General features: G+C 37.1%; 1 protein-coding gene and 1 long non-coding RNA gene across 11 annotated transcripts in view; one reads left to right on the forward strand and one right to left on the reverse strand.

The window, feature by feature from the left end:
- The window catches only part of Gtdc1 (glycosyltransferase-like domain containing 1), a 367853-nt gene that overhangs the window by 161893 nt on the left and 188386 nt on the right, over positions 1 to 17574 (reverse strand). The window lies entirely within an intron of this gene.
- LOC102017389 lies at positions 2553 to 5222 on the forward strand. Its single transcript, XR_262015.1, has 3 exons — positions 2553 to 2603; positions 4370 to 4682; positions 5171 to 5222. It is a non-coding gene; the product is annotated as an uncharacterized LOC102017389 (long non-coding RNA).

The following is a 17574-nucleotide window of genomic DNA, read 5'->3' on the forward strand; positions in this document are numbered from 1 at the left end:
TGTAACGAAAGACATTTATTGTGAATTATGTATGTAACCCTGTAAGGAAATATTTGCAGAGATGTGCCAGTATTATAATTTCAGTAATAAACGATCTAGGCTTTAAAGTTTTCTTTTTTTCCATTTACCCTGAGGTGTTTTAAAATGCCCATGGAAAATTGGGCTAACGTGCATTTCTAAGTCTTTCTGACACCCATTCCTCCTTTCGTCTTTTCCTAAGAAAGAAAAGAAGAGGAGATGGGGCAGGAGAAGGGGGAGAAGAAGAAGTTCTTGGTGTTCCCAACTCAACTTATGAAAAAAGCCCACGAGATAAAAATAATATTTAATATTTGAAGAAAAATACTCCCTAAAAAGATACTTATACAATATTGTATAATAAATGGGTTAAAATAGAGAAAACTTTTAAAAATAATAATAATGATGAAAATAGTAGAATAACCAAGCCATCTAAGATGAAAATTAATAGCACTATTGTTTAAAATAAGAGAACAGAAAAAGAGTCCATGTGAAACAGAGGTTTCTTTAAATTTCTAATTCCATTTAGCTGGGAAAGACAAGGACAAAGAGAAGATAAAGCTACACATTTGATACTGACAAAGAACACTACTTCTATGCAATTTATAATTAATCTGTGGGACCATGTGTCAGTAGAATTTATTGAGAAAAATAGTTTAGTGCTATTTTATAAGGATAAGACATTAGAAGAAAAAGTATTGCAATTGAAGTTACACTAGCTAAGAAAATATTATAAGAGCTATTAATCATGAAGATTCAGGTCATAAGTTGGCCAGCAGCTGGAGTCAAGAAAAAAAAACTGCACAAGTGGCCAGGTGAATTGTGGGTGTTTTATATCTTTCTCTGCTTGTTCTACTTAAGACACTGCTTACTAAAAGAACACTAAATGAAATTCAGTTTTAGACTGTATTTTATTTAATATTATGATCTATCTGGTTACCTCATTTCACTAATAATTTTACACTCCAAAAAAGATCTCCTCTACATTTTGAAAGTGAAATTTTTCTTTCATCTTCTCTATATTATTACCTACATTTGTACAAGTGATAAATGCTTTGCTAATAATACTTAACTTTACTAAGGTATAATGCTTTCATGTATTTTATCACTGGTTCTCAAACCAGGAAATTAATAAATATATTCGTGTTTTATTTGATCTGCAGTGTTTTCTGGCCAGAAGGATTTTTAAAAGTTCCATAAGATACTAAATTGTGGCCCACTATGAAAGGTCAGTGTGAACGGGACTAGAATTGCATTAAAATATCCAGAGGGATAGACACAAAAATATTTTCAAACATAAACACAAACACACACACGTACTCTTATGGCTAATATCATGTAAAAGAAAGTCAAATATGACTTGTCTAATAAATGATCTATATCTCCTTTCACAAATCATATGAATTATTACGTTATTTCTCAATTTTGAAAAGTCTTAAAATTACATTTGTATAGAAAGTGTAAAGCCACATAAGTAGATTCTTGATACACTATTATTACAGCTTAATTTACAAACCATGAACAAAGATGTTTTCTGGAAAACAATGTCTAGTTGTTATACAGACACCCTCCTCCACTTTTCTAATCCTGTTATCATTACTGTTTGTGGAATAACAGAATATTATTTTTCTATCATGAAGGTACAGTAACCAACAACAATTTGAATAATCCTTAAAAGTGATATGATAGCATTATTATGATTAAAGATGCGTTGGTTCTTCTATTATAATACACTTTTAGGAACTTTAAATTAACCTTTGCCTTAAGCATAAACTCATAAGACCTCAGATGTAAAACTGAATTTTGGACACTGTTATGCAAATATTGTATGAATTATTTTTATATGCAGGTAATTAAATAGAATTTGTTTTTCCTGCATGGCCTGTCATAAAAAGAAAGAGAATTTTTTAAGAGTTTACTTAGACAAGGCTGTTTTATTAAGTTGTACAAGCAACCTTTTTCTATTTTCCTATCTGAAACTCTCTCAGAATACAAAGCAAATCAATGCCCAGAAGAGTCAGTTCTCAGAAATATAGATCGAAATGTGATTTACAATTTTAAGTCCTTGTTTTTTTTAATATTAGACTCAAAGATATTTGAAAAGAACAAGTTTATGGTTCTATATTAAGTGAAAGAGTTGAAAAGGTATTTTATAGCCTCTCATATCCATTTATATTAGGAGAAAATAAAATAGTGAATTAGGAGAAAATTAAATAGTGAATATGACAACAATATAAGGCATAAGAACAAAATACTACAGAGTTTGAAGTAACTTAGATGTCACGTGGACTTAACTCATGGGGATGCAGGAATTGTCTCTAACGAGGTTGACACATGGTTGTTCTATTAAAAAAAAAAACTTCCACCGTAACAAAAGAAGGAAGACACACACATACACACACACACACGCAAATTCTGTGAGTTCCACATGTAATAATTCGGGAACACAGAACACTCTGATCATCTGCACTCCAGTCATTCTTAGAAGCATTCTAAATTCCCCTCAGTTGTATTCTAAAACACCTGATAGTCACTGTGCTTTATAGAAGCCAGAGTACAGGTGAACTTACACTCCTATAACTTCACGGGTCAGTAATCAAGAGCCAGTGCTCTGACGCCGGACAGGTCAAGGTCTGACTTATAATGCCACTACATATCTGAAACAGGACTATGGGCAAATTTATTAAGTTTCACTTTCACAAATATAAATATGAATTGCACAATCTAGCATGCACATTTGTATAAATCAAATAAGACAGGAAGTGAACTGTATTGTACCTCACTTTTCAACTTGCGTCTAACATTAACACTACTAGGGGGAACGATCGGTTTCCCTGATTTCATAGGCATCCGTAAGCTATAAAGTTGGAGGCCTGAGACAGCGGGGTAGGGCTGATGGGAAAGAACTCGAGAGCCCAAGTCCTCATCACTGGGAGCTATCCCTGGTGCTGGTTTCAGACCCAGGGCCCTGCTACCCTGTTCCCATGATTCCTCAAACAATCAAATTCTGGTTTCCAATTCTCACCTTGAACTATAACGTTTCTGTTACTTTGTGTTCCTGATTTTAATTCCTGTTTGCTTCTCTCAGACACTGACTTGATTATTTTCCCAAATGAAACCTCAACCTGACAACAAATTGGATCCTTTACATGGAGATTTCTGGCCTCAAGTTCCATGTTTTTATTTCTAATTGCATCAATGATAGTTAGTAAAAAATGATGAGTGCCCTTTTCCTCTAAAATTTTCCTAGAAGAATTTAAATATGTCTGGAGCCATAATAAACATTAATTATAACATTTGAAAGAACTAATAGTATTGCTAAATATCTCAGGGAAGCAACAGCCAATTCTTAAGACTACACTAAGTTTAAGCATGACTTTTCACATGTCTATGTCAGACATTACTAATCTATCATGGAACTTCTTTTAAATCCCAATACAGCTTCAGAATCCTCAATCATCACATAGTAAGAGCCAAAGATAGCATGACCGTGGAAATCTATTTCTCATTCCTGAGTATGAGCATGTGGATTTTTAGGAAAGGGCTTTCTTTTTTATTTTTAGGTCTCTAAGAGCATACACTGATGGTTTGAAGAAGGTAGATGCACCCTTACATTTCAGTTATGTAGCAAGCGAGTTCATGGTTATTAAAGGAATCAGAGCTTTCTCTTCTGAGATTGGAGGTGTTAGCCTTATGTCCTGGATAAATTACAACTTAGGTGATTACATCCTGCTTACCTCAACCCCGTGGCAAGTTTTTTTCGGGTAATTCCAGTATTATTCTTCACTGCCTACCCTAACCTGCTGCGCAGGGTGGCGATCAGCTGTTAGACAGCTGCCGTGCCTCTCCCACAATGGTGACTCTGCTTCACTGTATAATTTGCAACCATTCTCAGTGTGCTTTGAATCTTTCAGGATAAAAGTGTTACCCTAAAAATGCAAGAAATCATCATAATTTTAAAGGCATACAGTACAACTGCTTATTTCGGTTAAATTCAGCATAACATATTTAGAAAATACCTTATTTCATGAAAAACCATAAAACTAGGTTAAAATACCCATGAAACATGCTACAAAGATTATATGAAAAGGTATTTAAAGAAAGCAAACTATTTATCAACTATATGAATATTCTGCCAAAGAAAGGAATAGTAGGAAGAACAAATGCTTAAGACATTTTTATTTGAAAATACATCTGCCTTCATCAGATGGTAAAAATTTCCAATGTCACCCAAGAAAAACAGTGAAGAGAAAAATTGAACGTTAAGTCAATGGGAAATGGAGGCTTGCCAACACGTATGGGGAAAGAGATCAAGGATAAATACAATTTTTAACATTTTCTTATTTTTCATCAGGATAGAGAATCATACAAATTCATTTTATGAAGGCATATAATTTTCACTATAGACTGCCTGCTGGCACTTACAGACAGGAACGTGATTTCGGCCAAGACTGAAAAAGGAGTCACGGTAAGATCTGGAGAGGCTACTGGCGGCATGTGGACCTTCCCTGCACTGCTATGTGACAGACAGGCTTTCAGTCAAGCAGTCCTCAGCTTTGGCTTCACAGTGGAATAACATGTGGGAACCTTAAAAATGACTGGTTGCAACCCCAAAGATTCAGATTTACCTGATGTGGACATCTGGATATTTTCTTAAACCTACCTAGGTAATAATTAGCACAGAAAATCAGCATTGAGGTTGTGTTCTACCAACTTGGATATAATTGTGGTTTTATTGTCCCCTCCCCTTGCCTTTTGTTTAACTGGCCTTTATTTAAGGAGGAAAAAAAAGCCCAATGACATTATTTGAGAGACTGTATGTCAGTTTACCTTCTTAATACAGGCCACATAATTAAAGCCCAAAGATGTATTTCATGGAATGAATGGGGAAGAGAAAAGCCATTTTAATCTAAGAATTATATTTCAGAAGGGCCAAAATTCTAACTAAATCTTTCTGTAGTAATAAGAATTTCTGAACCAGAAAAATAAACTGTAAAGGTTCTTGAATATACAGTTTGCTCTAAGTATATTCATTATGCTACAATTCTTCTACATTAAGATACAAAATCTTCTATTAAAGTTTCCCTATTTCTGTACAGAAAATAAGAAAAAACCCATTACTATATTAATGTTTATTTATCATGTTTTCATCTAGGGAGTACTACATCTTCAACCAATGTTCAGGAGAGATATAAGAAATACCTGCAAGCATGAGCAGACATAGGCTGTCAGAGCCAGGTACTCAAAGCTTACACGGAAAAATTCTCTCTCTAGAACATAAGCACTTCCACTGACTCTTATTAAATAAATCAGCACTGCTCCACAAGTACTAATCCTGAAGACAGCCATAAAATAAAACATAACAAAAACAGACAAAATGATAAATAGTAAACAAAACAGCAGGGCAAACATACCAATAAGCAGTAGAAAAGCTGGTTGGTTACCTGGAGTAATTTGAAAGTAGCAACTAAGAACATATATTACAAAACAGTAATCTAAATGAATGCGGTCAGTCAAGAAAAAAGAGAAGGGAGGAGCTGGGCATTTAGCTCAGCGGCACAGCGCCTGCCTGGCAAGCGCAAGGTCATGAGTTCGACTCCTGATACCGGAAAAAAAAACAAAGAAAAAAGAGAAGGGGGAAAACACCAATTAAATATTATATCAGTGTTTGTATTACTCATACAAGAACAAACTCAGTTTTATATATTTAAATAATTCCCAAAGCAAATAAAATTGAGATAGCAGCTGAACGAGGTCAGGTCCAGCATCTATGGGTAGAAATTATGTGCCTGTCTGTCACATAGCAGTGCAGGGAAGGTCCACATGCCGCCAGTAGCCTCTCCAGGTCTTACCGTGACTCCTTTTTCAGTCTTGGCCGATGATCCCATACAGGGAAAGACGGGAGAGGTGCAGGGAACGTATACCATCCACTGTGAACCACGTTACCTATGTTCTGGCTTACGTAATTCTCACTGAACCCTTACGCTAATGCTAGGAAAACTAAGGGTCAGAACAGGGAATATAATTAGAATGCAGTGCACATCTAGAAAACAGCTGAGTCAAGGCTGCAAGGCAGATCTGACCCCAAGTTTACGTCCTTCCCTCTGCACCATACCTCCTCTTACTGTAACAATGAAACTCTGCCACTGAAACATGCTCGCAGATACGCTTTTGTGTGTCCCTGCACATTTGTGTGTGCATGTGCAAGTACATGCGTGCGCGTGCACACACAGTCGTGTTCTATGAGCTAACTCGAACTTCAACTCACCCCTAGTGATATGAGGCAGCTGTTCGAAGATTCCAAAAAGTGTGTTCCATGACAGTCATAGGAAGAGGCAGAACACACACGCTGCAAAAGCCGTCTCACAATGTAAATTTTGAATAGTCTTTTGACATAGACATGGAGGAAAAGCTGACAACATTTTTATAAAGGATAAATAATTTATTAAACATCTGGAAGAAGACAGCACAAAAAATGTGATTGCTTCACTCAGGATTTGTGATACCAAGTCTCAGGAAAAGGTGATGAGAACATTACTTTCTGGTTCTGAGTTTCAAATGAGGAAAACTCCTATTTCTCAATTTTTGAATGTGATTAGCCTGTGTTTACTGAAACAGTAAAATATGGTAGAGGCAAATAGTTGGCTGATTCATATCTATTTTTACTTTAAAATGAATTAGACCAGGAACTTGGATGTTTTCACTAAAAACAACAAGTTGCAATGTAAATTTCTGCACACCACCCACTCCTGGTGAGATTGATCTACTTTGTCAATTCTGGTTAATCCAAGCACTAATTACTAATACAATCAACAGCCCTGGTTCCACATTTCAGCTAATCTCATGATTTTTTTCCCACTGGTTTCTAAATTCTGATTCTGCGGTTACTGCTCTAATGATCCCAGGTAAAAATCTTTGTGACGCAGTTTCTCCAACTATAAAATGCAGGAATTAGACTGTAAGATCTCTAAAGTTTTTATATCACAGGTACCTCTCCAGTTTTTGAAAAATCCTGCTTCTATTTTTTCATAAAAGGGGGAAAATCAAGAGTTTATTGAAAACAAAATGAATTTGGCTACACTGAAAATGTGGTTGACCTGTCTCTGCTCTTCCTACTTCAGTTAATAATTTTCAAAAACTTACTGATTTTTTGAGTTCAGGCTCCTCCTTGCCTTCTGTTTCCAACAGAATTTATCACCTATTCCTAGAGCCTCCACTTTTCCACTGTCTCTTGTCTACGTCCTTTCAAATCCATTCCCACAGCCTGAGAGATAAGCACCATTTCCAGTGAACGGAAAATATTTATAATATGCACTCAAGGACTTGGTATGAGTTCTGGTAGCATAAAATGAAATGTGGCGGCATCGAACTGATCTGCTCCCACTCTGTAGCACCACCTGGTCTGCTCAGAGCAGGTTATTGGTAAGAATAAAGCAGATTTCCACTGTTTTTGAAGATGGTGACTATTCAGAACTGACAAATCTGTTCTCTCCATGTAAATGAAATTAGAGTTGCAACCTACACTTTCAAACTCAGAAGAGAACTGTACTGGTGACAAAATTGCATACAAAGAAGACACGTTCATGGACACATGAAAGAATATCACATAGGAGAGAAGAGCTGCTAAAATACTGTGTCTTATCTTGATACTGAGTACAGGTAAACGTCAGTGTGTGGTCCAGGGGAAATGAGAAAACCTTTAGCATTCTCATCTCACGGCTTAAGAAACAGTGCTAGGATTTCAGCTTACAACAGAAAAGGAAATGCAAGTTTACTGAAAAGGGGGCAAATATCTTGTGGAACTACTATTCTTATCTTTAATTCCAAAAAATTATGACTAGGCTTTCATTAAGCAATAAGATCCCACAGTTACCGTCACTAAATTTTTAAAGTGACACATTTAGTACAACTAATATACAAAATTAAAATCTTCCAAAACAGTGACAATTACTTAATCGAGAATTAGTTCCAGAGGAACCTTTGGTAACAAAAATTAATTTAGAGGCCACATTTACAAGTTACGGTAAGAACGAAGCCGGCTACACTGAAGGAAAGGGCATCGTTTCTCCACACTCACAGAGCACGTCCGCAGAGGGCTAGCAGTTGTGCAGAGTTGCCCCACAGGAGAACGGTCTGTGGCTCACTCCCCGAGGCCAACAGTCCGGAAGACCCAGGGCACACACGGCAAGGGGACACGCATAGAAGAGTCCTTCGCTTTAATATCCTTACCAATATTTCCACATGGAGCTTTGACACTCAGGCCAGTACGGTAAAATCAGTACCACAGCAAGCAGCAGGTCTTAAAGAACAACAGGAAAAAACTGGAAATTGAAAGACAGCAAACATCGGATGCTCTTAATTTCCTGAAAATTTTGCTGAAATTGTACAGGATTACAATTCTGGGCTCAGTTCTGGCTCTTCAGAAAATTAAATAAATTACATAGAGGTAATGACAGTACAAAAGGTATTCTGAGAACACAAATTACAGACAAGACAAAACTGCCATTTATTTAATGCTTACTGTACCTTGAGCTTTTCCCCTTGCACAGTGTGCCGCATTTAATTCCCACAAAAGGCAGACTGATATTAGCTCAACCACCAATACTTTAAAGATGAAGGGAAAAACTTAAGTGGAAAAGATCAAGCAACCCCTTTCTCTCTCTCTCTCTCTCTCCTTCTCCCTCTCCTTCCCTTCCCTAACCTTCCCCTCCCTTCCTCTCCCCTCCCTCCCTCCACTCTTCTTCCCTTTGCCTTCCTCTCCGTTTCTTTTTCTTGTTGGTAGTACCAGGAACTAAATCTGGTGCTTTGCACATGCTAGAAAAGTGCTCTACCACGGAGCTACGTTTCCAGAGTCTTGCGGAGTTTCCCAGGCTGCCCTTGAATAGTCCTGCCTGTTTCCAGAGTTGCTGGAATCGCAGGTGTGTGCTACCACACCTGGCCAGCAACGTTCTTAACACCAGATGACTAGCTGGGGGAAAAATGGTATTGGCATACACTCTGTCTGATGTCAAGTTCAATTTTTTTAGGCACTGTACCCTACTACTCCATCATCAGATAGTACCTTATCTCATGATTCCCAGTCAAAATAGACTGAGAAAGGCTTTGTTATTGAACTCCGAGAAGGCAAAGAGAAAAGTAACTCAGTACACACTTGGTTTCCCAGAAATAAGACTATAAGAGATCTGATGTTTTAAAAATTTATGAGACAAGGGGCTGGGGATTTAGCTCAGTGGCAAAGCGCCTGCCTGGCAAGCGCAAGGTCGTGAGTTCAGTTCCCGGTACCGGAGAAAAACCAAAAAAAAAGAAAAAAAGAAAAAAAAATTTATGAGACAATAACAAATGATGTTATCTTGGATTTATTTGAAAAACCTGTGCAGTATCACATATGCCAAAGAGCAAAGCCAAAAAAAAAAACAAAACAAAAAACAAAACAAAACAAAAAAAAAACCCTTCTGTAAGCACTGATCGATAAAAGAAATCACCCTCAATTCCAATGGGGACGCGGAGGAAAAGCGGACACTTCTTGCTGGCCAGCGCCATCTGCATGGCCTCCACCATCTCAGACGCAGTACACCCAAGTCTGTTCCCCTGCTTTACAGCAGCAATTCCAGCCACGATAATCAAACTTCAAATCACCTTGGACCCCCCTCTGTTCACTAAATTGTTACATCAACTCGCCAAGGCTACAACCAATATATTTATGTGAATTTCCTCCTTTCCACCTGAATTCCACTTCCCAGCCGTCTTTACGTATCCAGTCTAACAACTGTTTTCCTTTTTCTGCTTTCTGTTTCCTTTCTCATCAGCACTCTATTTGTGATACCAAATTTCCCATCTAGTTTTCATTGTTCTTTATTTTCATTAGTATATATTTGTGATAGAATATACACTCATCACAGGAGGTGGGTAAGTGTACATACTACATCTTAGTCCTTTCCCCTTCCTCTCCTCTCCTTCCCCTCTCCTTCCATCCCCAGGTCCCCTTTTCATCTCTAAAAGATTTATTTCCCTGTTTCCTATCATTTATCTTTTTTCATAACAGTGGCCCCAAAAGAATAAAGGCCAAATTTTAAACTCCTCAGCCTTAATTCCTATCTCTTGCCTACCATCTCCTCCACTCAGCTGCGTCAAAGGCAGTGAAACTCTCTACAGCCAATGACCACTTCCCGCCACAAATCTGCACCTGTGCTCTCTCATCAAGATAGGTGATCTTGCTCATTCCACCCCACGGAACTTTCCCCTACAGCAAGAGGTATTAGAACCACGTTTGAGAGCCAGTCAGTTTGAGTAGCTGTGTAATTTTAGGCAAACTTAACCTTCTGAATCTCAGTTTTCTCAACTGAAAAATGAAGATATAATATTACTTAGCTTGCAGGGATTTGGTAAAGATGAGAAGAAATGTACATGAACTACATGATCAGAAAAGGCTCTTGACAAATGACGGCCAGTTTTATTAGTCCAAAAGCTTTGTAAGTTCTTAATGTCCAGCTTAAATGCCATAAAAAGCATACTTTTAAAATACTGCCCTTAAAAAAACCTATTTCATCTATTATTTCTACAAAGTTCCTGGCCTAAGATTAAGGACCTGGTCTTATTTATTATTTCACACCCAAATTTCTTGTATTTGTCCCACCAGCAACAAGCTTTGAATAGTGTTTGGTGAAAACTGTACATGAGAAGCCCCAAAGAACTTAGGTATTTGTTTTGCATTAATTCCTTGAAAGCATACTTCTAAAGAAATTTTATATCACAGTCTTCTCTCTGGAATTTCTTAAAGAGTGAGCCATTTTTGGTCAGAAACTATTACGGTTACATATTATTCAATGATAGGTTCCAAATCATTTCTTTTTAATGAAGAATTGTCCAGAACATCCCTCCGTATTCTGAAACAGAATAATGAACAGTGGAAATGTGTTCTAATCAATCCACTTCTCCTTCACCACCAGTGTGAAATGTGTACACACTATTGGTGCCAGGAGGATGCAGACAGCTTACATATGACGCTCCCTGTCACATGACCTTGTACTTACGCAGCCAAACATACTGTTTGGCTGTTATCGTGTGGTTTGATAAGGTATAAGATAGTTTGTTTGTTTATTTATTTATTTATTCATTTATTTACTGAACTAGTGCCAAACTTTAGATTTTCAACTATTCCATAAATTATTTGAGTCTATAAAATCTTGATCTCCCTTACTTTTGAGGTTAGAGTCGTACTGAATAGGGTAATCTTGACAAAAAAAACCTACCAGTAGATAACCAAAATCGTGGTGATTAGAGAATTAGTTAAGTGAACAATATATACTAAAAACTTGCTAGGTTGTAGGCATCGTGCTCAGACAATACATACGTGCCTCAGTCTTCAAACCACACCTAAGAAGTGGGTGCTCTGGCGATTTCCATCTTAAAAATGAGCTAAAGCTTGGGGAGGCTGAATATTTTGGCCTTCCTGAATAGCAGTCCTAAGTGGCAGAAGCCAAACTGAAATCTTTTTAGACAACGCTCCTAACTACCCTTTCATTCAGCATTACCAAAAATGGGTAACTTTGAAAAAGATAAACAAAGCTTAATCCTTTAAATATCAAAATAATGCGCTTAAAATCATTCTAACAAGCACTGCACGCAGCTTTCATTTAGTGAACACGGAGTCTGCTCTTGCCTTGAGAGCTCTGCCCTGGTCACGTGTCACTGCCCTGTGGGAAGCTTGGTGCAGCCCTCTGAGCCTGATGGGAAAAGAACAGCCTAGTGGACCCGCTGCTGAGTGCCCTCACTTGTGACTCGAGCCTGTCGAGTGCCATTCATCCCTGTCTTGCAGCAGCCCTACTCCCCCACTCCCCTGGGCTGGAGCTCGTAGATTAGTATACTGTGATTTATAACTATTTTTCAACACTGTAATCTGTGACCTTTGTATTTCACCTACCAGATTTCTTAGGACAGAACTAAAAGAACCTCTGAAAAAATGAACATCAAGTCTCTGCTATAAAAATCAAATAAATGGTCTCTTTTTACTTGAGGAAAATGGGCAAATCATCCTATCACACAAAGCAAAATTTGTGTTGCTGCTGCTGAATTCAGAGCAATTCTTTCTGTGGGGCCATTCCTAATTGAAGAAAGCAAAAATCTAACTGTTGTAAATAGGCGGTAACATGGAAAATAACTTCATTAAAAATACATTTTGAGCAACAAATACATTTTGAGCAACAAATACATTTTGAGCAAATACGTTTTGGTCTATGTAACATTAGGTGTGGTGTGGTGTGTGTGTGTGTGTGTAACTGGGAAGGAAATTATCTCTTTTCACCAGGAATAGTAACAGGAAATGATCAGGATCTAATGCAGCAAGAAGGATTTGGACTGGCTGAAAAGGAAAGGCCTTGACAGTGAATGCTGTGAAACATTAGAATGATTTATCCAGAGGATTTTTGCCATATACTGATTCTATAATTTTGTTTAAAGACATTCATAGAAAACATATTTGTACTCATTACGAAGTATTTGAATTTGTAAAAAATGAAGCTTTTTTTCTTCTTCTTTAGGCCAAGATTAATATGCAAGGCACTACCTATTACATTATTTCATACAGCACAGCACTAATACATCAACAGCAAGACTTTTTAAAAATATCTGAGAAATATAATCATATGTTGTAAGAAGATTACGGTGTTTTCTGTCACCCCCTCTACCACCACTCAAAGTGGAACTCTTGATGGCAGGAAAAAAGTTTTTGGTGGAGATGCCTTCTGTCCTATCAATCCACAAATTCTCAAATTACAGCTCTGCTATTGTGTTCTGACACATCTGCTTTGCAATGTAAAATAGTGTTTTCTTTAATAAGAATTCTTCAAAAAGCCCTTAGGCTCCTCGCCTTTGTTTGCACAGCCTGAGAGTTTTCATTTAAAGTTTTCACACTGTTTTAAAAATTCCCCATTTTTGTTTCTAAATTAGTTACAAAAAGCCCATAAACCTCTGTTTTGGCTTCAGTGTTTTAGCTACACAGAGTGGTGAAGAGAAATGTGTGGAGAAATTCCTAAGGTTCCAGTAAAACAAGATTGCCCAAATGACCAATATCGTTTTCCTCTTTTTTGTTGTCGAAAAGGTAGAAGGTAGGAAAGTAGACATATTCTGTACAGAACCCCTATTTCAGGGATGAAAACTTTACTATGAATTAAGGAATCCCAGAGGAAGAAACAACCCTTGTTTATTCTGTCGCAAGTTGCAATCCAACATGGCAGTAAATAGTAAGAGACAGTGAAATAATCTCAGCAATACCTGACGTTCTGTCCCAGTCATCAGAGTGAGGTTGACACTGGATGATCTATGTTGATTCAAATGGACCTGAAACTCAGTTAGAGCACACTACTCAGTCTAAACTGCACTTGTTTCAACTTGCTCAAAGTCCAGACTTAACATTCCTAAGAATAAGACCTCTATCCGTCCTCTCATTAAAAAATAAATATAGATGATGTTTAATGTCTCCACAAGAAACAAATACATATTTGATCCTTTTACATTAACCATGTACAATCATAATAAAGAAATCTAAATTCTTCATTCAGAATATTAATGGGATTGAGAAGGGAAGTGATAAATATACATGAATATCAGCATTGACAGTGTAAGCATTCCTCTCTTCATCCTTAATCCAACTTTATATTATTTGAAGATGACATCCACTTTGACACATCCCTTCCATGGCTCCCAATGGAATTTACTAATAAAATGTGGAAAAAATCAAGACACAAGTTTACCTTTTAAGGCCTCAAGCCTTTTCTTTCATAACATGACCACGACAAGCTTACTTTCTGTCATTTCTCTTCTATAAAAATCTTTTCTTCTTCACTGGTCAAAGTCAGGTACTAGGTATCAAAGTTCTCTTTCAGGAAAACCAGTATAGCAAGTCTACTAAGACCTTAGTTTCTAAAATAGGGTACAAAATGCCGATTTACTTCTTTTTTTTTTTTTTTTTTTTTGGTTTTTCTACGGTACCAGGAACCGAACTCACGACCTTGTGCTTGCCAGGCAGGTGCTTTGCCGCTGAGCTAAATCCCCAGCCCCCAGCCCCACCCGATTTACTTCTATCTTTACCACAGACAAGTCTGACTATGGGTAAAAAGCTATTTAGAGTCTCCATCCCTCGCTTTCTTCAACTATTGATGGCAAATATCTTTTACAGTCACTGGAAAGATATAATGCTAACACATGAATACTAGGCTTGGTACAATACAGAGAATAAAGTAAGAATTATGAGGGTTAACTTTTATGGTTAGGTCTACCTTCTATAGATGACCGTCAGAAAATGATCTGAAAACTATTCAGATGTTCTGATTTCCTAAACTAAGACTTACACAAAAGTCTCAGTGCGGATATTGGACACTCCCCTACTTCTGCAGAGCCCCTCCTTTGTGACAGTGACATGATCTAGAGTGAGAGGCAGTCACTTGCAGTAGCATCCCGCTCAACAGGCTACACAACCACTCCCTTTTTGCCTAATCACACATCCATGTCTACGTGAAATTTGTTTTCTTATGCAAAAAAACTGCCTTAATTTTCCCTTTAATTTATCTATTTTAATGCAGGATAATTCTCTTTTGAAACATATTCCAGTACGGAATCTCATCTTACCAACTATACGAGGGTGTTTATCTTCTAGTCTTAGTTTTGTAGAAATTTATTTGTTGACTACCAATTATCTGTCATGCCTGGAAGTGTTTGGTACCAAACGAGTCACTGTCTATAACACAGGAGAAAAGAGAGATTTGGCCAATGGTGAGGCTCTAATTGGGGGTATCTTAAAAGATAGCTTTGTGGGTTTATTGAAAAGATTAGTTAATGCTTAATTTTTTTGACCAATTTTGCATGCTTATATCTAGTAATCTGAACAACTAATTTGACAACAACAACATGCAATATAAAAACCATTGTTGAATTTCTACCATCTTATTTAGTGAAGCTAATGTTTTTTATTATTTTTTATTCTCTTTAATTGTTTGACCAATCTTGCATTCTTACAGCTGGCAATCTGAGCAACTTTGTTGAAGATAACAATATATAATATAACAAGCACTGTTAATTCCTATCATTTTGTGTTGAAACCCTGTATCATTTTTATTATTTTTGCTTTGCTTTGTTTTTGTCCATGTTGCTATAATTTTGTTATTTTTTATTCTCTTTAAAATACATACATACATACATACATACATACAGAAGATAGCTTTGTGAAATGTTCTCTGGTTACCTGTAGCTTAAGAATATTACAGCTGCATAGGAAAAGATTTAAGATATTTCTTGTATTCCTTATGTGAAAACAGTCTATGTATATCTTACGAGTAAGGTACAGCATTTACTTCCATTTGCTGCCATTTATAATCTCTACCAAAAGTGAAGTATGTATTGCCTTATATTTTTAAAATGAAATTTACTGGTTACCGTTAAATCTCTCTTAATAAATCACAGTCATCTTTTTGATGTACAAGCTGTACACTCATGGAGAAATGTCTGCAGGGGTTATTTGATGTGCAGAGTCGCCTGCCCTGCCATAGAATGGCTCCAGGCTGTTATGTGTTTTCACTTTCCATATATATTTTTTAAATAGTTTATCTCTCTCCTCCCTGTTGTCAAGCTGTCAGTCAGCTGTCAGTTTTTACTGCCGTCAGTGAGCCTGCCTTTATCACACCCCAATTTGATGCTGTTAATCAGCTGTCAGTTGAAAAAAAATCAGATGATAAAGACCTCCGAAATTACATTAACAATGTAAGTTGGTGGGCTGAGCCCTGAATAGAGTTTTTAAGTTATGAGTTCTAGTTCTTCTCCTGTCTATATTTAGCTATATAATTGTGGGAAGACACATAACTCCTCTGGGCTACCTCAGTACCTTCATCCATAAAATGAAGAGGCTGTGTGTGTTGGTAAGCTGGGAAGGAGACAGAGACAGAGAGATAGAGCGAGACAGACACAGAAAGAGACACAGAGAGACAGAGATAGACAAAGACAAAGAGATAGAGATAAAGAAACAGATACCGAGAGATATGCCTGAACCCTAAGTTTCTCCGGCTATCAGAAACAACATAAAACTTCCTTATAAATTAACAAAACTCAGGGAAGGGTACCAGTGACCCTTTAAGTATTCAATTCAGGGTTGTTTTTACAGTAAGCATCCTACTTAACTTCAGTCTTCTGAATTCACTTCTGATCATCTTAAAACTCTTCCCCCTAGGGCTGGGGATTTAGCTCAGCGGCAAAAGCGCCTGCCTGGCAAGCACAAGGTCGTGAGTTCGGTTCCCGGTACCGGAGAAAAACAAAAAAAAAAAAAACAAAACAAACAACAACCACAAAAAACTCTTCCCTTTGTTCTACAGGACAACTGTCCCATTGTTGACCACCTGACCCTTGGCTTTTCTTATTATTTCAATCTTGGACTTTTCCTCCATTAACTCAAGAGTCTTGGGCCCCTGTTACAAGGTTAAGGTGAAGAGAAGGAATCAGCAAAGAAGCCCGACAAGCAGCAGTCTGTGTGAAAATCAGAAGACTGTGTATCTTTGAAGCCAACTAAAGAGATGTTCTTTAAACCATAATACATGAGGTACTGCTAATACCTTACGGGAGATGCGTGCTGAGAAGTGGCTGTGGACCTCACCAGCGATCTGAATGAGAACAGTCTTAATGCGAAGACTTGCAGAAAGAACAGAAGGAATAAATTTGGAAGCAGTAAAAACTGACAACTCTGTTGAGAAGTTATACTAATAACAGAAGAGAGAAATGAGGCAGTAGCAGAGAGGAGAAGTAGAATGAAGAGTGATTTTTTAAAATGTAGGAAATAATGGTTTTTTGCATACTTTGAAAAGAAAGGAAAACAGGAATGATTCGGAAAAGAGGAAAACCAACGGTGCAGAACAGACAAGAAAGAATTGCCAGAATAAGAGTCCTTGAGTGTGCAAGAAAACAAGTTCTGGACAAGAAGTAGACATAACGCCTTCCTTAGGCAGAAGCAAGGTGAGCTCATCCACAGCAATAGGTGTAATGATGGAGAATACACTCCGGGAAGCAGCTAGCGGTGGTGTCAGTGTATAAAACTTCCCTTCTGGTTATTTCTATTGTCTCAAACTCAACTGATAATGAACACAGGTAACTTGATATCTGAGATTTCGAAAAATAACTGAGGCATGATTTACTATCTAAAAAGGTGACATATGATACGCTTGATAGATAATCCAAAGGCTCTGTCTGAATTTAATAGTAGAAATTCAAAGCATACTATCAAGTATTGTGGGACTTTTTTTCTCTAGTCATTTTTAATCCTGTAAGTGTAGGCAGAAAGTAAGTGAAGAATAGATTTAATCAAGTTGGGGATTTTGCCAATCCAACACAAAGCAAATGATAAAAAAGATTCACAATCTTAAAATAGTAAATATAAAGATGGAATACAGAAGTTAAGCTGCATAAAGAAGGACAAAATAGGACAGAATAAGAAGTTGACTCAGTTAATGTAGTAGTTCTGGAGCAGTCAAAAGACCGTTTGAATAGGAATGATAAAGCAACTAAGTAAACCAGCCTCTTTATTTA

This window comes from Chinchilla lanigera, unplaced genomic scaffold (genome assembly GCF_000276665.1).
Source record: "Chinchilla lanigera isolate Chin_1 unplaced genomic scaffold, ChiLan1.0 scaffold00039, whole genome shotgun sequence".
In the NCBI taxonomy this organism is placed as follows: Eukaryota; Metazoa; Chordata; class Mammalia; order Rodentia; family Chinchillidae; genus Chinchilla; species Chinchilla lanigera.